This window comes from Erpetoichthys calabaricus, chromosome 12 (assembly GCF_900747795.2).
Source record: "Erpetoichthys calabaricus chromosome 12, fErpCal1.3, whole genome shotgun sequence".
Taxonomy (NCBI): Eukaryota; Metazoa; Chordata; class Cladistia; order Polypteriformes; family Polypteridae; genus Erpetoichthys; species Erpetoichthys calabaricus.
The window spans coordinates 118,661,718-118,686,304 of record NC_041405.2 but is presented as its reverse complement, the minus strand read 5'-3'; positions in this window follow the sequence as shown (position 1 = coordinate 118,686,304).

Here is a 24,587-nt window from a genome sequence, read left to right as displayed (position 1 = left end):
AGAGATGCTGGGTATATTGGGAGAAGGATGCTAAGGACAGAGCTGCCAGGTAAGAGGAAAAGAGGAAGGCCTAAGAGAAGGTTTATGGATGTGGTGAGAGAGGACATGCAGGTGATGGGGGTAACAGAACAAGATGCAAAGAACAGAAAGATATGGAAGAAGATGATCCGCTGTGGCAACCCCTAACAGTTGCAGCCAAATGAAGAAGAAGGCCACACAAGTTTTTTTTATAACAAGTTATTTGAAAGTCAATCCACATTATCTTTAAAGAATATAAAAATGTACAATTCTTCCCTCTAGGTTTTTGCGTCTGTCTTGGGTTGTTAGAGTTAAAGATTATAGATGCTGAGGTACAGTTTCCTGTGACCTTCTGTGGGTATCATGATCTGGCTGGGTGGATAACAAATGTTTTGTGTTAAGTGAGCAGTAATGATGATACATTTTACTTTGCAATCCATAATACAAAGCAACAGTTTAAAATGAGAGAGTCACAAACACAAATATATTTATGTAAAAAAGTATATTAGACATAAAAAGTGTCAGAACCAAAAAAAAAAAACATTTCCAAAGCAAGACATTTACCTAATGATTGTGCTGCCAGATTAAAGAGTAAAGCTGTGCCTGGATTGGAATATCTAGCTGCGTAGACAAACAGGAATGGGACTGCCGATGATTGGATGAGAGAAGGCCGACTTTGCAGACAAGACTGCATTCCCTTAAGGTGGGGATTTGCTGCATATACAATGTAAAGGAGAAGGAGCTTATAAAGCAGGAGTAGGTAAACTATGGCCCACAAGCTTCTCATAGAAATGTACAATATTCCGGCAGGTAATAGGGTGCATGTGGTGTCATCCAAAAGATAAACAAATAAGCCAGGGTATAGTACTAAAGTGTGTACATTTTAGCTACTTACTTGCTTTTGTCCTGTTTGTGCATTTTTAAAGAATATAAGTTGGCGGATGGAGGATTTTATCAGCAATTGATTTGGTTGGCAGTGGCATCCTTGAGAATCCAGGTCTACGTACTGTTTACAAATGTAAAAGAAAGAAGAGAGCAGTTCTCTGGTAGTGGATTAACAAAAATGGATTGTCCCTGTACTTCAACTTGCGTGTATGGTAAAACAAGAAGTAAAATGCGCTTGCCGGCAATGGCGTCTCAACTGTACCTTCAGGGAACGTGTAATTATATATTATATTATATATTATATATTATAATTATATATTATAATTATAATAACTATTCATTCAAAATTTGTACTAACCCCTACTCTCTCTTCTGTTTCCTTTTCCGGTGTCCTATTGGTGGTGGCTTGTGCCACCACCATCTACCCAAAGCACCATGATGTTCCAACAATGATGGATGGATTAAAAGCCAGAAGTCTGTATAATCATCAGCATCAAGTGACTCCGTGAGAACCCTAACTACAAAGAGGACTATTTCATTTATGTTAGGTAGAATGCCCAAAGGGGACTGGGCGGTCTCGTGGCCTGGAACCCCTACAGATTTTATTTTTTTTCTCCAGCCTTCTGGGGTTTTTTTTTTGTTTTTTCTGTCCACCCTGGCCATCGGACCTTACTCCTTTTTATGTTAACTAAGGTTGTCTTATTTTAATTTCTTATTTGTCTTTTATTCTTCTTTTCTTCATTATGTAAAGCACTTTGAGCTACTTTTTGTATGAAAATGTGCTATATAAATAAATGTTGTTGTTGTTGTGTTTTTTTCAAACTAATCATCCTTGAGTCAGAAAAGAGGGTTACAGCTTTCCAGGTGAGCTCATTACAATTTTGTTAATTTATCTTTTACTTTATTCTTCATATGTTACATTAGTTTGAGTCAACTGCAATGGGCAAAACCTGTCCATTGTCCCAATTTTAAGGATCAGTATTCAGACAGAAGTGAGGACTTTGCCACATAAGAAGCTCAGGTTGCCATCCTTCATAGTGATTTTGAATCTTGCTTTCAGGACTCGAGGGACCACTAGACAGATTTTTCAAATTTTCCATCCATTTTTGCTGTTAATGTGGACAATTCTGCAGAGGATTTAATTTAAAATTGTTAAAACTTTCTTTGATCGATTTCAACCAAGTGGACAATACTCAGGCTCTGCTTCCAATGATATGTAACCTGCTGTGCATCACTGTTTGATAGCACATAGAGTTGCAAGCGGGTATTTTCAGAAATTATTATCAATTTACTTTACAATTTGTCTCTTACACTGGTCAAACAGCCTTTTGCTACTGGAATTCTTTCACCTGTACTTTAACAAATTTCACTTGCTGACTCCAAATCTGAAAACCATTTTCGTCCAGCACGTCCCATTTTTTAGTTATGATGTTTCAGGTCTTGGACAACTAGGTTGACTGAACAGTAAAGGCAATGCATTTCAGCATTTAAGAAATATGTTTGGTCTCGAGAAAAGTGAAGCCAAAATTAAGGAAGGCGTTTTTGTTGGCCCTGAAATCCGTGAACTGATGCTTGACAATGAGTTCAAAAGGAAATTGAAGCCAACTGAATCAACACGCTCATTCATGCAGGTTGCCCAGAATTTTCTTGACAGTCACAGAGCAGAGAATTATGCTGAGCTTGTGGAGAATATGCTAAAAGTATATTAGCTTAACGGGAGCCAGAATGTCACTGAAGACGCATTTTTTACACTCTCATCTCGAGTTTTTTCCATCAAATCTGGGTGATGTCAGCGATGAGTATAGGAAAAGATTATATCAAAATATAAAGGGGAAAATTCACTCCAAGCATGATGGGTGACTACTGTTGGTTCTTGCAAAGAGAGATGGATGTGCAGTACAAGCGCAAAAGTGAGTGCCTCCAACATTTTTGGGCAGGCTGACCTCACTTTTATATTGAGGTAAATTGACATAAATATACTTTAACGTGTCTCTAGCATCATCTTCTAGTTTGTTTTCAGAATAAACACATCAAAACAATTTTGGTGGGACAGTGTTCAAACTCCAGATATTGTGTTGATATATTATATTGTTATTCAAAAGTGTCAAAACGTCAATGATATGTATTTCAAAAACCTGATGTGGTAGCTTAATTGCAATTTCATATATGAAATCAGTGTAAAAAACTTAATAAAGAGCTGCTCTGAAGTTCCCAGTAGCAAACAAAAAATATTTTTTTGAAGACAAGTGTTATTGGTGTTTGATATTTGCTATTAATATCTTATATTAAAAATTCTTAGAATCAAAAGCGCAATTTGCAAACTAATGTTAGCCATTAATACATGTGCTAGATTACCTTGTTCATAGGCACATCTTGATTTAATATACGGCACACTGCATGAGTCATTATTGACAATTTGGTCCACCACCACAAAGGTTTACCAACCCCTGTTACAGAGGATTAAATTGAAAAATTGCTTAAATAAATATGCATATAGCTGATGAATGGTTAACAATAAGCAAAGCTGAACAGACAAGTAGCCACACAGTGATGTTGTCCAAAAAATATTGAGAGTCACCACTAAAAAAAAAATCCCAATTAAACTAATACTTTCAGCAGATTTCAGGACCCACTCAGAGGGAACACACCTGGCTCAACTGAACAAAACATCAAACACTCTGAGAAAGATGGCCAGTTGGGACACCTTTTCAGTTCAGCTTTCCATGCCTTACACTAAATAACAAAACCAACAAAGACAAAAGAAAAAAAAAAGAAATGAGAGTACTGTGTTTACAACCAGGCATTTGTAACACCAGTCCATGTCATTATGTGTGACAGAGCACTGCTGCTACCATCATCAAATAAGCAAAATATCAGAATAAAGAAAAAATACATAGAGTGAAACTTTCATCTTCAATCAACTTTTTATAAGCAAATTCCCATACTGCCCTGTTTATTACATTGCTGCCCTTTTTGTTATGTTTAACTACTGTATTGATTTTATCATATTGATTACTTTAAGTATATTATAGTGTGTTGCTCTATAAAGCTGGATGGGGGCAATTGGCTGAGGTCTCCAGGACTTTGTGACTTTGTATTTGACTTTCTCTTTTAAAATTTTAATCTTCTCCATTGTCAACTGGCCATAGTTCATCAATGAATTAATGGACAGATGTACCTTCTTCTCCATGTGTTTTAACAAATATGCTTTTATATGTGATCCAGTTCTGTATTTAGTAATTAGTATAAGCTGTACTTGTATTCATCCATCCATTTTCCAACCCGCTGAATCCGAACACAGGGTCACGGGGGTCTGCTGGAGCCAATCCCAGCCAACACAGGGCACAAGGCAGGAACCAATCCTGGGCAGGGTGCCAACCCACCGCAGTGTACTTGTATTATAACCGAGAATTGTTCATACTGCTATACAAAAAATATTGCATTGTAAATATTCAGGTAGCACAGTTGCACAGGAGTTAATGCTGATGCTTCACAGCTGTCTGGAAGGGTTTGCAGGTCTTTCAGGGCTTCCGTGCTTTTCTCCCACATTCTAAAGATTTGTGCCATGTTAATTGTTGATACTGTAATGGCCCAATGGGAGTGAATATGGGTGTGCCCTGCAATAGACTGACAGCTTATTTGTATCTGCTGTCACACGCATGCTAACACGTATATTATATATTGTGATGGACGACCGGCTATGGACTCCGGTCGCCATCCCCAGGCCGCTAGGAGGAGCCCTCCGGACAGCATATTCGTGCCCCGAGTTCCAGCAGGGCCTCATGGACTTTGTAGTGTTGTGACACAGCCCTGCTGGATACTTTGGGGGCCGCCAGGAGTCGCTGTAGGGGGGCTAGTGGGCTCTTGCATGCCCTATAACCCGGGAGTGCGTCACAGTCATGTGACTGGAGGAAGCGACGTGCTCCCGGGATGAAGAGGAGGACTGTTTGCCCTGACCCGGAAGGAAATGGACTTGTGGGTTGTGCTTAGAACCACTTCCGGGTCAGGAGCTATAAAAGGACTCTGGGTAAGCCCAGACATTTGAGCTGAGCTGGGAGGAAGGGTGGCGAAGTGTCTGGGAGTGTGGAGGATTATTGTGTTTATTATTATTATTATTATTGAGTATTGTGGAGAGGAGGGTGCTTTGTGCACAATTATTATTATTAATAAATCATTATTTGGACTATTACCTGGTGTCTGACGTCTAGTCTGAGGGTTCAAGGGGTCACGGAGACCTCAATCTGTCACAGTTGGCGTAGTCGGCAGGATACTCTGGCCGTCTGGAGGCAGAGGATCTGCATTTAACATTAAATTTGTTGTGGCAGAGAACCCTAAGAAGGTCCCTCTAGTAACCGCGGAGGTGAAAACTCCACCCGCGAAGAAGAGCGCTGCAGCTGTAAGCCAATCTCTACAACAGGATAGAATGGGGAAGAAAACTGGGAAGAAGGCTGGAATTGTCCAGAAGACTTCTGGCCCGGATCCGATGGAGACACTGTGGACTTACCTGACGGGCAGTGAGGACGATCGGGAGCAGCTCAATGCAGAGAAAACCCAAGCGGGACGACAGCCGGAACGTTGCAGGATTGCAACTCCCGAAGATTATTACAGGGAGTTGGAGCGAGACCGCATACGTTCCGAGGTAAGTGCTGGGGAAGCACGCGCACCGCCGGGAGCTTGTTTTACTCTATTTGCAGAGGCTTGTCTGCACGAAGCAGGCAAAGAGCACGCCCGCCTCACAACTAGACAAGATGGCCGCGAAAGAAAGGAAGCAAGCCAGTCTAGGCGTCCGCAGAAAGGGAGTCCATTGGCTGAAGATGTCCACGTGACCTCGCGCGCCGGCGACCAGGAAGAAGAGCAGTTGGGAGCCGTCGGCGAGGCGAATACTTCCCCAACGCGTCTGCGCTCCCTGAAGGGGAAGGGGGCGCCGAGCGAAGCAGCGCCAACTTTACATAAAAAGAAAGAGGGGCGGGATCTGACTGTAGGATCTGCCATCAATGGTAAAAAGGCAGACCTCAGTCGGCTTGTTGCAGCCACCCGTCCCTCAGAAGACTCCAAATCCCAGAAGACCTTGCGAAGCCCAGCAGAGCACGTGCCAGGAGTGGACGTGCTCATTGGTTCCCGGTCGGCAGGTGACCAAAATAAGGAAATGTATGTCCCTCCGGCCGAATTAACTGAATATATGGTACGGGATCTCGAAGAGGTACTCGAGCCCGTACAGGCTTTCTTACAGGGGATCGCGGACTTGAGGAAACGTCTGGAGGAGCTGGTAGCTACAGTCAAAGCGCCGTTGATAAGACTGGAAGAATACCTTCGGCGCTTAGGCCATGAAGCCCCGGCCTCGATTAATGCGGCGGTGCAGGTAGGTGCTCTCTGTACCGTATATCATAAGGGGACGCAGTGTGAATCGGCACCGCGTTTAATAAGTTGCGGTTGCCAAAGCGCTGTGTGCCCGACAGTAGAGTGTGGCGTGATGACTGACTGGACAGGGGAGGAAGCGATCCATCCGGGGCTTGCGTTTGACGCAGGTCCCCGGAACGAGACGCCACTCCAGACCCCGATCGGTCTGATGAAGGGGTTGCCGTTGGTTACTGAAGGGGCGGGGGAAGTACTGATCATCCCGGGGCAGCTGAATAGTGCTGTTACCCGGAGCGATACGGTACTGATGACGCCGCCTCCGAGTTTGCATAGGACAACGGGCGTGCAAACAGCAAAGAGGCTCTCTCTTTTCCACAGAGAGCCTCATACTGTGCACAAGCCCCAGAGAAAGCAGGAGATCCCCGAATTAAAACGAGGGTCTCCTGACAGATTAAAGAAAAGGGCAGAGAGCAGCAAAGCGGCCGTTAAACCCTCCTTGGCGGAGGACAGGGTGGAGCTGACGGAATTCCCGAGGTGTTTCCGGTCTCGGGAAGAGAAGCCAACAGGAGGACGTCGGCAGTGCTACAACTGCCGGCAACCGGGCCACGTGTGGCGTAGTTGTCCCCGGAGGACAGTGGAGCGGTGGGATAACAGATACACCGTTCCCCCAAGGTTCGCTGGGGGATCTAGACAGCGGAACCACGGCCCGGATCTCGCGTCCTCCTGGAGGAGGACGTCCCTCGCAGGAATCAACGCTCCGCCCCACTGGTCGTCGCTAAGGGGGAGGGACTGTGATGGACGACCGGCTATGGACTCCGGTCGCCACCCCCAGGCCGCTAGGAGGAGCCCTCCGGACAGCATATTCGTGCCCTGAGTTCCAGCAGGGCCTCATGGACTTTGTAGTGTTGTGACACAGCCCTGCTGGATACCTTGGGGGCCACCAGGAGTCGCTGTAGGGGGGCTAGTGGGCTCTTGCATGCCCTATAACCCGGGAGTGCGTCACAGTCACGTGACTGGAGGAAGCGACGTGCTCCCGGGATGAAGAGGAGGACTGTTTGCCCTGACCCGGAAGGAAATGGACTTGTGGGTTGTGCTTAGAACCACTTCCGGGTCAGGAGCTATAAAAGGACTCTGGGTAAGCCCAGACATTTGAGCTGAGCTGGGAGGAAGGGTGGCAAAGTGTCTGGGAGTGTGGAGGATTATTGTGTTTATTATTATTATTATTATTGAGTATTGTGGAGAGGAGGGTGCTTTGTGCACAATTATTATCTATACTAATAAAAGGCAAAGCCCTCACTGACTCACTCACTCACTCACTCACTCACTCACTCACTCACTCACTCACTCACTCACTCACTCACTCACTGACTGACTCACTCATCACTAATTCTCCAACTTCCCGTGTAGGTGGAAGGCTGAAATTTGACAGGCTCATTCCTTACAGCTTACTTACAAAAGTTAGGCAGGTTTCATTTCGAAATTCAAAGCATAATGGTCATAACTGGAACATATTTTTTGTCCATACACTGTAATGGAGGAGGCGGAGTCACGTATCGCGTCATCACGCCTCCTACGTAATCACCTGAACTAAAAACAAGGAAGAGATTTACAGCATGAGTCGCACGCGGGAACGAAGGTAAATGACGTTAATTTTTGACTGTCTTTTAATACTGTGTAAGCATACATATTAACACATGTGCAATGAAACGTGTGCATTTACGGGGTGATTTCTCAGGCTTAAAAGCTCACCTTTTATCAAACGCGGGAACAAAGGTAACTGACGTTGTTCACTGTCTTTTAATACTGTGTAACCATACATATTAACACATGTCCAATTAAACGTGTGCATTTACGGGGTGATTTCTCAGGCTTAAAAGCTCGCCTTTTACTAAAAAGGTAAATGTAAAACTATTTTCAATCAGTTTATTGAAACGCTCCCGTTAAGGATTGCAATAACATATTCGCGAGATAAAAGAACGAAGTAGGGGGAAATGGAGGAATGCCGCAAACAGCGAAGAGCAAAAAATTAATTAAACAATTCAGAACGGACCGAGTTAAGCATACAAGCATGTTCATAAGGGAAACAAAGCACGGTGTAAAACGTAAGTTTAAATTAAGTTTATAGAAACGCTCCCGCTGCGGATTGCAATAACATATTCGCGAGATAAAAGTTTAATGAGAAGACACGAGGTATAAACGAACCACACGCCATGGCGCAACGTTAGGGGCAACAGTTTCAACCATTCTATGATCTGCTCCTCGCAACTGAAAGACGGCACATGGCGGATGTTAGCCGACTTGCTGACCGCAACGTTAGGGGCTTCAACTATGGCGCTGACGCCACATCTCAGTGCCAACACTTTGCAGACTGTACTTAAAAGACACGCCCTCCTCACTGGACAGTTAAAAACACCAATCAAACTAACGATGACATCAAGTATTACCCAATCAAAAGTAGGAAAGGAGGCATCTTCATAAAATGCGTGTGGGATGATTTGCATGAGACGCTGCTTTAAAAAAAAATGATAAAAAAAATACGGGATAAATCCCGTCCAGTATTGATTCAAAACGGGACGCGCAATTTCATTCTCAAACGCGGCACGATTCCGTATTTTAAAGGAAGGGTGGCAACCCTACAGTGCCAGGTAACCACCCATACAATCAGATTGTGATTCAGACTAGGAATGCAATGAATGTAATTACCCCGATCTACATACAAGGCGAAAGTCTTGCAACATTCAAAGATGATGGTTTGGGATAATTAGTACTTATTAAGTACACCATGGCACATAAAAGAGCTTATGAAGCCTTGAACCGAAAAAAGCAAGATCTCAGAGATCGTAAAAAAAAAAAATAGGAGGTAATGTCGTTTTACTCGCTGTAGATTTTACTCAAACATTACCAGTTATTCCACGACGGAGACCAGCAGATGAACTCAACGCGTGTTTAAAATCCATGCTTCTCCCACGCTCAGTTATATGTCGCGTGTTCTCGGGTAGGTGCACCAAAAAATGTATACATTTAAGCATGTAATGGGCAAACAAAAAATGAGGTATACCCGAAGGCACTGCAGTAGTACTTAATGTAACTTTACTTCTTAAATGTTAATGTTTTACTGTTTAATAATTTATACGCTTCTTATATGTTGTTCAAATTCTTTTATCAAAATACCACTGACAGCGCAATGCACGATAACATGGAGTGAATACACCATACGCATCCGCCCACGGCTGCCCTGCTGTGCGCAGATAGGAGTTGATTCTACAATAAAATAAAATAAACATAAAAAGAGTAAAACAGCAAAATACCCGCGCTTCGCAGCGGAGAAGTAGTGTGTTAAAGAGGTTATGAAAAAAAAAGGAAACATTTTAAAAATAACGTAACATGATTGTCAATGAAAGCCCGTTTCAGTCAGTAAGTCTTATGTGTGTGTTTATGTATGTGTGTATATATATGTAGATGTGTATATGTAGATATGTATATATATGTATATGTATATAAATGTTTATGTGTGTGTGTATATTATATATATAATATATATATATATATATATATATATATATATATATATATATATATATATATATATAAAAGACAGCAACAGTTATAACAATGACAACACAATTACATTGACAATCATGTTACGTTATTTTTAAAATGTTTCCTTTTTTTTTCATAACCTCTTTAACACACTACTTCTCCGCTGCGAAGCGCGGGTATTTTGCTAGTTATTAATAAATCATTATTTGGACTATTACGTGGTGTCTAGTCTGAGGGTTCAAGGGGTCACGGAGACCTCAATCTGTCACAATATATATATTATATTATATATATATATTATATTACACATATATAATAGGACGACGCTGAGTGGACCGAAAGAAGGTAATTCCACACCAGGCCAGGGGGTGACGGGGTGTACTAAACTCTCTTCTGTTTCCTCTGCAGACAAGATACAGGAAAATTTGCCTGATTTCTCTGCAAAGATGTCACTTACGTTCCAGCGCCCCAAAAGATGTCACTTCCGGTTCCAGTGCCACCAGGAAGTTCACTTCCGGTCCCGGCATTCAAGATGACATAATTTCCAGGACCTGGTCTATAAAGACACCATTTTAATTAAATGATGCAGTTCAACTTGAGAACTCGACTTGTGTACTTCAGTGCTTATTTAAAAATTATTGCAGCCAGGTATAATATATGGGTGGCTGCCCCAAACCGTTCTGTGTGTCCGAGGCTTATTTCACACTGCATTACACCTACTGCTGCCAGGATGGTATCTGACACTATGATGAGTAAAAATAATTCAGATGGTTTGAGCTTGCTGTTATTTGAGGACATGTTTTTATATTTGAGTTATTTTTTAATATAGATCAGGCTTGTTCAGAAAAAAATTTGTGAAATGCATCAAAACTCTTAAAATTTTTAAGGTAAATCAAACATCTTTTCTATATAGTGAAAAGTACTGTAGGAGGTACTTGATGGTGAAAAAAGTTCAAAACTTAAGAGGACTAGTTATAAACATTATTAATGACAACACAGGGGCTTAGTTTATAATGATAAATATAATAGGATTTTTACAGGAAAATCACTTGAGAACAAAAAACACTTTCTCCTCAGATCTAAAACAGCCAATGGCACAAACACGGTGTAAATGTACGTCTGTTAGAAGGTATTACAGCAAGAGAAAAGCAAGTTAGCCTTGAAGAATCCTTATATTACCAGTAACTGATAAGATGCTATCAATTTATGAAGTCCTAAATCATAGTAAAGCTGCAACAGTCCTAACAATCGGCAAGCCTATTACACATACATCAAATTTTGAAGGTTTATTTCCTTTCTACACCTCCATGACCAGTTGGCAAAGGTAAATGGCTTGAAATCATCTGTGAGGAGATTAGCTCAGGAGTTTCCTGGGGTGCCAGTCTGATTTTGATGGAAATACTACCTTTAGGTTATCCAGCAGTACCGAGCAATACTTTTCAAGAAAATTGTTGTGTTGCTATGTGACAGTTTTATACCTAAAAGCTTTAGCCAAGCAATTGCTGGCAGAATCCTAAAGCTAGATAATGACACTTCAATGCCTAAATACAAAGTACAAAATCCAGCAGACCCCAGGGTGTTTTGGGAACCCCTAATTAACTCTTTAGATGCCTTGAAAGCTTCCAAATCATAATTGTGAGGGGTGCCTGAAAATACATTTTAAAACCCTTTTATATAGAAGTGAACCTATCTAAGGTGTTATAAATAACTTGCTGCTTATTACTAGATTTGTGAGAAAGATCTACAGAGAGAATGCAGGGAAGGGCACCTAAGGGCAATAAGCTCCCAGGCTGGGTAGGCATAGGGAGAATTCATGAATGAGGGAGTAACCTTTCAGAGAAGAAGTATAAATAAGAGCCACATGCAGCCATTAATGCTTGCCTTGGTCTCAGTAATGCTGAAAATGGTAACAGTGGAGAGCAGAAAGTGCTGGGAACTGCTGATAGTGACAGTGTTCAAGTTGCAGGGGAATATTTCCATACCGTCAAAATTGCCAGAATCTGCCTTCTGTGCTCTTAGCTGTGCTCAGAGTAGCAGCACAGGTCTGTGGCAGTGTGGAAAATTGGTTCACAGCACATGACTACTTTAATTCACAAATGAAATAAACTTTGTGGCATTGCACACACAGCATTTACTGTAAGTGTTTAAATCTCATGAAAAGTGAAGGTTCTGCATGATGCTGCTCAGTATGGATTTTTTGTATGTGATATATCTACTTGCGATATTCATATCCTAAGTCATGGCATTCTGCTTAGCTAATTTATTATACAGTATATTCCACTGTACCAGAGGAAGATTTCAATGTTTAGCCAACAATGGAACAGTAATAGGACTGCTTAATTGCTACACGGTATTTCACACTCTGCCTAAATTTGCTCCCTAATATTTAGGTTAAACTTTAGTTTTTACATATATGGACATCTATATATATCTATAGTAATAAAATAACAAAGCTTCCACAACGGAAAAGAGTGGGGGACCGTCCCCATATAATGTCCAATGGACAAAGAATTCAAAAAAGGCAAAATCGTGGATCAAATACTTTTTTACAGCAGTTGACAATGGTGAATTACAAAGATGGCGTTTTTATACAGTAAAAAAATGGCGGGCAGAAATGATATGACAGGAGATGACGTCGTAACTGGCAGACAGAAGTGATGTAATGGTGGACGTCTCATCTTCAGGAGACCGGATGTCCCATCATTGAGATGGAGCCGGAAGTGACGTCTTTGGGATGTATCCGGACATGACGTCATCAGTGGGAGCCGGATGAGGAAGTGACATTTGGTGGCCATCTTGGGAACCGGGAAGTATGGGAGGTATGTTATTTTTCTTCTTTTGGTCTGACGAAAAAGAGAGAGAGGCATAGTATCACAAATCAACCCCTTGTCTCGCAATATTTCACTCACTTCAGGGCTTGTTGACTGCCTCCTAAGTTTCATGTGTGTGACACTATATAAAATGACGAGGTGCCAGCCTGATAACTTAGAACAACAAATTAAAGCTACAGAAAATGAGGAGAAACCAAATGCTTTATATTCTGTAAACTAGCGTTTCATCCCATGTTACTTCCAGGAATTAATGCCTGCAGTGATCCCTCAAAAGGCTAACAGATACTGCAATCTCCTTACAGAATGAGGAAACACCACATGTTGCTATAGGGTATATTTGCAAGACCTTGCTCTCCCTCAGATAATGAAGGCATTAAGCCATCTGGTTTGGAGGCCAGACCTTTTAAGGGCAGTTGAAAGTTCATGTGAGCAGGGACATCAGGAGCTGCTAGAGGGATTTCTTGAAAAATAAAAACAGAAGGCTGCCCCTGTTTTGTCTAACAAGGTGCAAAACAATGGTTACCACAAAATCCTGCCAAATTACACCAATTGTTTTGTCTTGGTAGAGTAATACATATTGCTGTACTTTCCCCTATTGTATTATTAATATGTAGCCTTAGAATGCCTAATCTCACAGACTTACCACTGTTTATAAGGTATTACAGTATATAACTTATCCCCACCTTCCCTTCTATATCTATAACCTTAGGCAATTAGATGTAGTAAAAAGACAAGCAGAAGTTAAGTTACAGTTTAAACAATGTATTAGTATTATTGATAATATTCATAAATAATAAAAATGCAAAGTACATTTGAATATTGGCAACCATACAACCTGATTAAATGGTGATATGTAGTTCAGGCGGCACAGACTTGTAGTTACTTAAATGTCTCTAGTTGAGGCATCATTGGTGCTTAGCTTTCAGCCACATGTCTGTTCAAAATGGCTGCTGAGCTGTGCTCTTCATTGTGTTCTCTTCATCATCACAGGTTAGCAAGAGAGATGCTTCTTCATCATATGTTGGTTGGTAAGAGAGAGATACTGAGGTTAAACACATACATTTATAGATGTTCTGTCCAACCCCAAGAGCCAATAGGACATCATGGTACTTAAAGGCCTCTGAGACAAGCCAATTCCAAACAGCCATACCTCAGACCAATGGGGGAAATAGAACATCTTAACGCCTGCCCCCAAACCATATGTTAAAGTACACATTAGCCCATTTGCGGGGGTAGAAATGACTTTAGCAAGGAAACACTCGGCAAACTGGTTTAAAACACATCCCCCAAATCCTGTCGTAAAATTCAAACAGACCCATTCCGAAGGGGGAGGGTAAACACTAAATTACATTCCTTTGCCAAAATTAGAAATAAAGACATGCAAAACATTTATCAAGTTATATGTAAAATCTCACATCACAACAGCCCCTGACCCTGGAGTTAACCCACAGAGCAGTTAAATGCTGCCTTAATGCCAGTGGCTAATTTGTAGGTTTGCAGTGTCATTATTGTCACGTGTACATGGTACAGTGAAGTGCTTACTTATATATCAGTTGAGTGCTGGTGTGAGATCTCCCGGTTAAGTTTTGGTTTACATCTGCTTTCTCCTTACTGTTTTAGCTGACAATTGCCTTCTGCGTAGTATGTTTTGGTTGTCACACATCACTAGTTGATGTTTCCTTGCTGCTGTGGCTCCTGGATATCTGTATTTGATCTGTTCATATATGTTGGCCTTTACTGGATATAACACAAGAACCTCAAGACACCTTACTTACTTAGTAAGAGGTATACACAAAAGGTTCAGAGTAAGGATAGAACCTGAGCTCTACTTTGATGTCCACCTTTCTCCAAACAGATGATTATGCAAATAAAATAAAATCCAAGACTATTAAGATATTATGAATATCAAAATACCAACCCTTTGTAAAAAGACACAGTGCTGTGAAAAAGTATTTGCCCCCTTCCTGATTTTTAATTTTTTGCATGCTTGTCACATTTAAATGTTTCAGATTATCAAACAAATTTAAATATTAGACAAAGATAACCCAAGTAAACACAAAGTGCTGTTTTTAAGTGATGATTTTATTTATTAAGGAAAAAAAAAAATTATCCAAACCTACATGGCCCTATGTGAAAAAGTAATTGCCCCCTGAACCTAATAACTGGTTGTGCCACCCTAAGCAGCAACAACTGCAATCAAGCGTTTGCTATAACTGACAATGAGTCTTTCACATCACTGTGAAGGAATTTTGGCCCACTCTTCTTTGCAGAATTCCTTTAATTCAGCCAAATTGGAGGGATCTTCCGAGCATGAACCACTTTATTAAGGGTCATGCCACAGCACCTCAATTAGATTCAAGTCCGGACTTTGACTAGGCCTTCCAAAACCTTCATTTTGTTTTTGTAAGCCATTCAGAGATGGACTTGCTGCTGTGTTTTAGATCATTGTCCTGCTACAGAACTCAAATGCGCTTCATTTTGAGGTCACAAACTGATGACCGGACATTCACCTTCAGAATTTTTTGGTAGACAGCAGAATTAATGGTTCCATCAATCACAGCAAGTCGTCCAGGTCCTGAAGCAGCAAAGCAGCCCCATACCATCACACTACCACCACCATATTTGACAGTTGGTATGATGTTCTTTTTCTGAAATGCTGTTTTACTTTTATGCCAGATGTAACGGGACGCACACCTTCCAAAAAGTTCAACTTTTGTTTCGTCAGTCCACAGAATATTTTCCCAAAAGTCTATAGGATCATTAAGATGTTTTTTGGCAAAAGTGAGAAGAGCCTTTATGTTATTTTTGGTCCATTAGTGGTTTTCGCCTTGGAACTCTGCCATGCATGCCATTTTTGCTCAGTCTGTTTCTTATGGTTGAGTCATGAACACTGACCTTAACTAAGGCAAGTGAGGCCTACAGTTCTTTAGATGTTGTTCTGGGTTCTTTTGTGACCTCTTGGATCAGTTGTCGCTGCACTCTTGGGGTAATTTTTGTAGGTCGGCCACTCCTGAGAAGGTTCACCACTGTTCCATGTTTTCTCCATTTGTGGATAATGGCTCTCACCTTTAGAAATGGCTTTGTAATGTTTTCCAGACTGATAGATGTCAGTTACTTTGTTTCTCATCTTTTCCTGAATTTCTTTAGATCACGGCATGATGTCTTCCTTTTTGGGATCTTTTGGCTTACTTCACTTTGTCTGACAGGTTCTGTTTAAGTGATTTCTTGATTCAACAGGTCTGGCAGTAAACAGGCTTGGGTATGGCTAGTGAAATTGAACTCAGTTTTCCAAAAAATGTGATTAACCACAGTTACTTCATGATTTAACAAGGGGGGCAATTACTTTTTCACACTGGGCCAGTAGGTTTGGATAGTTTTTTTCCTTAATAAATAAAATCATCACTTAAAAACTGCATTTTGTGTTTACGTGGGTTATCTTTGTCTAATATTTAAATTTGTTTGATGATCTGAAACATTTAAGTGTGACAAACATGTAAAAAAATAAGAAACCAGGAAGGGGGCAAATACTTTTTCACAGTACTGTACATAAAAATACCAATTCCTAGTATGGTGTGGAGATAATTCCAAGGAGAAATATGAAGGTTTGGGGTGACAAACTCGTATACTTGAAACAAGGCAAAAATGAAACAATATTATGACATTTACAAATGCGATGTCAAAACAGAACTGAAGTACATTGAGCAAGATGGCATCTATATATCAGGTTGACAGGAAGGGGTGTGTCTCTGGAGTAAAGAACTGGAAGTGAGGTCAGGACAGTCAGGTGAGATTTCCCTCTGTGGGTATGCAGAAGAGGAAAGAGAGAAGGCATTAATGGACAGCACCACCCTCTGGTCTGGCATACCATTATACTTATTTAAGCCAATTGGTTGCCTCCCACGTACACATGTGTGACAATGGTAAGATTAAAATAAAAAGGTTAAGCAGTTTAGGCATTAATATTTAAACAAAAAACAACATATTATCAGTACTGTACTGTATCAAAAACAATTGCCATCCTTATTTTTCCCTACAACATAACCAACCACATAAACGCAATCCTTGTGGTTTTCTTCAGTTGTTTCCATTCAGCCAAACACTGTGTTTTGAATGACCGATCCACTGTAATAAGGTGGTTTTAAAAATAATTGGCATGCTTATCATATAAGTTGTAATAGATACGCCTCACAAGAATGGAGTAAAATTCTGCTCTTAAAGCAATTAAATGCCTGATCTGGGCAAAATGGTATTCTGCTGCTTTTGCATTTAGCGGCAGCAGTAGCATTGCTTTATAAGGGAAATCACGATAGCTTTGCAAATTGGATGTCATCTGATGATCCACCACACTACACCAACAACTTTAAATTGTGCACTCCTCTGTCTCTCTCTCTCTCCAGGTTCTTTCTACCCTTAAATAAATGTGTCTCCCCTTTAGAAAAATATTACAGTCCCTTAGATCAGAGCTCAGCAGCCCACGCCGGGAACCACAAGCAAGGACCATCCACTTACCCTCTTAAAGTGATACACACCCTATTACCATTACACTGGAAACATGTTCTAAAGAGTGCCTGTGGCAGGAACAAATAAAAAACAGAATATGTAGAACCTGTTTGGGGTCTATGATGGCTGTATTTCAACTGATTCTTAATAAACTCAGTTCAAATGAGTTATTCGCCAGCTTCTGCGGTGGGTTGGCACCCTGCCCTGGATTGGTTCCTGCCTTGTGCCCTGTGTTGGCTGGGATTGGCTCCAGCAGACCCCCGTGACCCTGTGTTCGGATTCAGCGGGTTGGAAAATGGATGAATGGATATTCACCAGCTTTTCTGATCCATTGGAATTGCTTGATGTCATCTATGCTCCTTTTCCTTTGTGCTTTCCTTTGCAATTATTGTTCGTTATATTTTTTTTGTGATAATAGTTTCATTCCTAGTGTTTATTTTATTTCATTACCATGTGTTTTGAGTAAGTTCTTAAATTTTTCTCGTAAGCTTCCTTAGCTTCACAAGGGTTTTTAGAATGAAGAAAACCCTTACAAGTTACCTTGCAGGCCATCCAGTGGCTGTTCTTCTGTTAGGCTTAGTGTTAGAGCACTGAACAGACCAGAGGCAGCCCTCTGTCACACAGAATAAAGCTCAGTAGTGTGCTATAATTTATTGACACTGCTCTACTGGCAAGCTGTTTGCCTGCCTGTGAAAAAGTCATGTCAGATAAAGAAGCATTGGAATCTTCAGATAGAAGGCCCAGCACTGACTCTGCTGTACAATGGCCATTAGTGGGGAGGCCACTAGATGGTTGAGGTCTCCAGGACTCCAATTGTGTGTGGCTTGTCTGACTCATTTTCAGCAGTCTGGCTGTAGTGCTTCAATTAGCTGATGGGCAGATACTGTTGTTTTTATTTATATTAATTACTTTCTACTTTATTTTTAATGTATTTGAGCAAATATGCATCCTTATATTTGAAAGTTCTGCATTTAGTGAATGATATAATTTATTTTTGCATTTTGTCTTGTGAGTTGATGTGGTGCTCTGCGTCTGCACTTGGTGAGAAGAGTTTTGCAAGAACAAAGTAGCTTGTACTATTGTGTTGTATTCCTGAGGTGATATTGGTAGATCTGTGAAGAGGATTACTTTTGTTCTGTTTTGTGTATTGCATTTACCCAATTGTTTGACACCCATTGTATGTCCAACCTACCTGGAATGGGGGTATCTCTTTGAATTGCCTTTCCCAGTATATCATCCATCGTTTTTTCCCTACAATGTTTTTTAGGGCAGTGCTTTCATGTCTTCTTAGGGAGTCAAGGTTAGCGTGCAGTCTAAAAACGGCCTGTTCATGCCAGTTGAGGCATTCCTTGTTTGGTTTTGGGCTATACAAGAGAAAAACTGTTGTTATTTACTGTGATGAGCTTTGTGATAATAACAGAGTGGGAGGAGAGGAGAGGGGAGAGCTGAACAAACACTACTGACACAAGATAAAGAGGCCAGAGCCTGGAGAGAAAGGAAGAGAAAGACGGAGGAAAGGGAAACCTCTATGGTGGTCATATACTGTAGTTGGCAATGTCAGCTATTGTGCGAGCCACCCACCTGATAGCTATGTTTAGTCAGTCCCAGAGAAGCATGCAGGTTCTAATTTTACTTTCTAGTTATTTCTACCACTCTTGCTTTAATCACCAAGAGTGAAAGGGAAGGTATACAGGACGGTAGTGAGACCAGCTATGTTATATGGGTTGGAGACGGTGGCACTGACCAGAAAGCAGGAGACAGAGCTGGAGGTGGCACAGTTAAAGATGTTAAGATTTGCACTGGGTGTGATGAGGATGGATAGGATTAGAAATGAGTACATTAGAGGGTCAGCTCAAGTTGGATAGTTGGGAGACAAAGCAAAGTCAGAGAGGCGACATTGTGTTAGTTTGGACATGAGCAGAGGAGGAGTAAGAGGAAAAGAGGAAGGCCTAAGAGAAGGTTTATGGATGTTGTGAGAGAGGACATGCAGGTGATGGGGGTAACAGAACAAGATGCAGAGGACAGAAAGATATGGAAGAAGATGATCCGCTGTGGCGACCCCTAACGGGAGCAGCCAAAAGAAGAAGAAGAAGTTATTTCTACCTTTCTGTGAGTCCCACTCCATAGTTATTTTCATTAAAAAGGCATTCATTTTTTGATTACCTTGGCAGTTTTGGAGTTTTGTTCTGTAAATTGCCAATTACAGCCACTTAGCATTTTTGTAACTCATTTTCTTAAGCAGTTAAAGCTAAGAGTGGTTAAGTGTCAATAAAAAAAACTACTGAAAACACATTATTTTAACATGGCCTTCTCATAACTTCATTGTAATTTAATCCTGATACTCTGTATATCTAATGCATTATAATAACTATTCATTCAAAATCTGTATTAACCCCTACTCTCTCTTCTGTTTCCTTTTCCGGTGTCCTGTTGGTGGTGGCGTGCGCCACCACCATCTACCCAAAGCACCATGATGTTCCAACAATGATGGATGGATTAAAAGCCAGAAATCTGTATGACCATCAGCATCAAGTGACTCCGTGAAAAACCCTAACTACAAAGAGGACTATTTCATTTATGTTAGGTAGAATGCCCAAAGGGGACTGGGCGGTCTCGTGGCCTGGAACCCCTACAGATTTCATTTTTTTCTCCAGCCTTCTGGAGTTTTTTTTTGTTTTTTCTGTCCACCCTGGCCATCGGACCTTACTCCTTTCTATGTTAATTAATGTTGTCTTATTTTAATTTCTTATTTTGTCTTTTATTTTTCTTCTCTCCATTATGTAAAGCACTTTGAGCTACTTTTTGTATGAAAATGTGCTATATAAATAAATGTTGTTGTTGTTGTTGTAAAATAAGCTTAAACAGAAAGGATGAAAACATACATATGGTGTTACATAAATAACCTGTATTATTTTTATTATGTTGGAGTATATGACAAAATGGCATTATAAAATTTAATAAATATGCAGAGGTCATCCAACTGAAATTTAGAAAAATACTAACAAAAATCTTACCGACTCTAATCTTGAAGTTGCTGTCTCATCTGTCCCCACTGAACTCCTAACTAAGATTCTGTAGTACAATGATGATTTGATAAACGGTTGTGCTTCCTTCATTTCCCTCCAGCAAATTTTTCTTCGCTCCCTTAATTTATTAGAAAATGAATGCAAGAAGCCACAACATTGAACTGGCTCTGAGTCACTGATTATTTATTAGAATTTTTTTCAAAATAACAATTTGCGTGGTTAGTCTCTTTCAAATTGTTTTTAATTATGGTTTAAAAAAACATTGCCATAGTAATCCATTCATGAGCTCCCTGCCATTCTGAGAAGCATGCCACTGACTAAGAGCACAGAAGTGTGACAGAGGGAGCATCCCTGTACCTAATCTGTGAGATGTGCTTAAGCACCTTGCCTAATGAAGCAATTCAGAAGCTGAAATTAAAGCTGACAAGTTCAATTCCACGTTTCTAATTGAGTGCATTTACCTCGATTGGTCTGCAGCACTTCTGTGCAGATACAGGGTTCATTCTCCTCTGCAAAGCGCCATAACTTCTCTTTGGTGTGTATCCAAGGGTGCACTCAATCTTCACGCTGTAACTTATAGTGTCCTGAGGCATTATGACATCCCATCAGAACGGTTGCTGGAAATCATTTCCAAATGTTTTTTCTTGCATTCTGTGTAACATCCACTGATTAAGACCTCTAGTCACAAAGAAACAAGAACAGAGGTTGGGAAAAATTGAGCACGGAAGCTACTTGTGGTAACTTTCTGGTAAAGAATCACACTTACAGGAGAAACTGAATAAATCAACATAATAAAATGAAAGAAATATGCTTCAGCATTCTATTCAGCACAAATGCATCAGCATTTTCTTCACCGTGTCCCTGCAGTTAATTGACCTCCTCCCCTTCATTTATTAGAAGATGAAAGTGGGATGTTGTGGCAGGAAATAGGCCCCCAGTAACAGATTATAATGTGAATAAAAAATAACAATTAGCATACATAAAACTTTTAAAGTGGGTATACGCAGGGTTTTTTACAGCTGTGCACAATTTTAGAGATCCTAAAATAATTAAACAGCTGGCATGAAGATGGGTTTGTTATTTCAAGTGCTTTACAAGCAGATTTTTTAATCATATTTTTTATATATGACTATATTGCACATACCCAGAGGTTGTAGACAGTAACTGGGAAATCACTCATTGTGTTACTCTATGGGGAGGATAAAAAACATATTGCTTCTTTGTGGGGGTGCAACGTAAAGACCATTTGAGATTTGAATATTGTCTTCTAAGTTGAACTTTGATTATTTTTTGTACTGTAGGTAGCTTATTTTCGTGATTTGTGCAATACTTATTATTCTCCTTCCTAGTTACATTTTTTTTCAATCTGCATCTGTTTTTACCTTCATTCTGGCTTCTGTTCTTAGCTTTATTAATGGTTCCCATCTCTGCTGTAGCATGGAGAGTATGGGCATTCCTAATGATCAATTGACACTACCCACCTTATTGTCCTTCTCCTCCAATATAATCAAATTGTTCAGACTTTAAAAAATGTGTGAAACGCTGTTCTTTTAAACACTAGTGACTAGTAACCTTAAAGTAAAATAAAAAAAAAAATCAGTTGTAGTCTGGGCCAGTATCATCATCATCATCATCATCATCATCATCTGCTAAAGTGATACTGTCAATACATCTATTTGAGCACTTATACACTCACCCATGCTTAGATCCCAGGTCTCCAACTTGGTAAAACTCCTGTACTTTATTAACCTTAAGCTCCTGCCTCTGCAAATCATCAATAGATCATCAGACAAGACCAGTGCTCTATAAGCACATACAGTGCATCCAGAAAGTATTCACAGTGCATCACTTTTTCCACATTTTATGTTACAGCCTTATTCCAAAATGGATTAAATTCATTTTTTTCCTCAGAATTCTACACACAACACCCCATAATGACAACATGAAAAACGTTTACTTGAGGTTTTTGCAAATTTATTAAAAATAAAAAAACTGAGAAATCACATGTACATAAGTCGAGAAGTACAGCAGTGGCCAAAATGAATACCAAGGTTTTTAGAGGAATTGGGTAGTAAACATCATCAAGCAGCACAATTAGACGTCATGTGAAAGGAAGGCCAGAGTGAACCCTAAAAAAATACGAACGATGTTGAACTACCATATGCTTTTCCTTCTTCTTTCCTAACATTTGTCCCATGCTAATGCCGGGTCTGCTGCTTTCGATACCTTCCTCCACTTCTTCCAATCTAGGGTATCTTCCAGGTCCTCATTGATTCTGTTGGGCCAGGGCTTTTTGGGTCTTTCACGTGATCAGTTGCTGTTTGGGCTGAATTGAAGGGCAATCTTGACCACTGTCTCTTCTTCGCCACGCAGGACATGTCCATACCATCTCAATCAAGCCTCTCACATCTTCTCAGTGATGTGCACCTACCCTCATTCTTCTCCTAATGTACATGTTCATGGCATTGTCCCACCTCATGAGTGTGAGAGACTATCGGAGCATCTTTATCGCCATCTTATGGAGTGCCTGTTCTTGTTGTGTGGTGGCAGCCCAACATGAAATGTCGTAAAGGGCCATTGGTTGAACAACAGTCTTGTACTCTTTTGCCTTTCATACATCGATCGCACAGGATGCCTGTGACTTGTTGCCACTTGAGTCATGCCATGGTAACGCATGCATGGGCGTCAGGGAGTGTACTACCTTGGGCGCTTACACAGGAACTCAGGTATTCCCAGCCCACAAGTATATAGACAGAACAAGCAACTAGCAGACTTCTGTGTAAGAACCAAGTTATTTTAATTCCTTTTTTATTAGTTTTTTTCCATAGACTGTTTTTACCCATAATTTCATTTTCAGTTTTGTTTTATGAACTTCTGACAATTTTTATTTATTTATTTATTGTGACCAAATATTTATTAAACCACAAAACAAACACCTTAATGGTGAACATAAGCCATTCTGACAGGAATTAAAATAAAATAAAACCCTATGGTCTTATTTTTATTTGTACTGACTTAATTCAGTTTTTTTTCATTTTGAGAGAATAATTCCAGTTCAGTTTTTATTTTTTTTGGATGCTTCAGTTTTTATTTTTATCCAATGAAGATTAGGAAATGAATGCTAAGCTTACATTGCAAAGAGATTCAAAAAACATATAGACATTCCATAAAACTCTTTTTACTTCAGCCATCTATGGAGAGATTTATCTTCTCCACTCCTTTTTTTTAATCGAGTGCCATTTGTGTTTTAGCACTGTCAATTTGTTCAAGGAGCAGGCTGTTTACTGTGGCACTGCTAGGCGTTTTAAACTTCTTACCAAGTACTTCATTATGAAGTAATTTATACATCCTTGTTAGACATTTCTGGTTTAATTAATAGTTGTACCACTTCAATATCACTCTTTTTTTGTTTCATTGACCAAGGTGACCAAACAGCAGATTTCCACATAGGCTATATAACTGTCATTTTACCTTCTTTGGAAGGTTTGTGTTTTTTCAGCATTTTACAGTTCTCAATCTCTTTGTAGACTTCTTTATGAAAGCAGTTTAAGAGTGTTTTTTAAATTTGTTGTGTTCTTTCACTTTACTTGAACTTTTCAAAGCAGCTACAGTATGTCTCTGTTACACGCCATTTTGTATGGGATTCATAAAGTATTGTTAATGTTTATGATGCACCATCTAATGAATGATAAATGCAATGCATTTTATTACAAGAAATGTTTGTGATGGACCATCTTTTGGAATGTTAGAGTTATAGTAACAGGACGGAAACACAGATACTTATCCTTTTGTTAAGGTGGATACGTGATCCTGCCATCTTTTATCACTTTTCTTTAGCACTGATGTAATCCGTCAATAACAACCAGGGGTTGATACATGTCAAAAATAGAAAAACTTAAAAGAGTCTAGGCTAAATTAATGTTAAACTTGCAGCAAAGTACAATAAAAGAAAACGATACTGTTGTATATATGAATCACAATAAGATCATTATTACAATTTAATATAAATCCAGTATACGTTAGAGAATGGATAACAAAGATAATAGGTCCTACAATCCTGTGAAACTGTTATAGAGATTTTGCTCTCCTCTATATTCTTTAAAAGAGCAATGTTTTAATTTTACAATTATCCATACTTTGTAATCATACTTTATACAAGCTTGTTAATAATTTGGTAACACTTTAGTTTAAGTACTGCAAAATGCTTCTATTACTCCTTTACTGTTATATAACAAGACCTTAACAAAGGCTGCTTTTGGTCTTCATAACACTTCTAAGACATCGGTAGATAGGCTATTCATCTCTGGGCTGTGTGGCATATTGAGATGATATTATATTACTTGTTAATATGAGAGATTCACAGGCCTTCTACTAAATATGTAATATCAAGAGAAATGTGTCTCGGTTAAGTCCCCTCAGACCACTCCAAAGT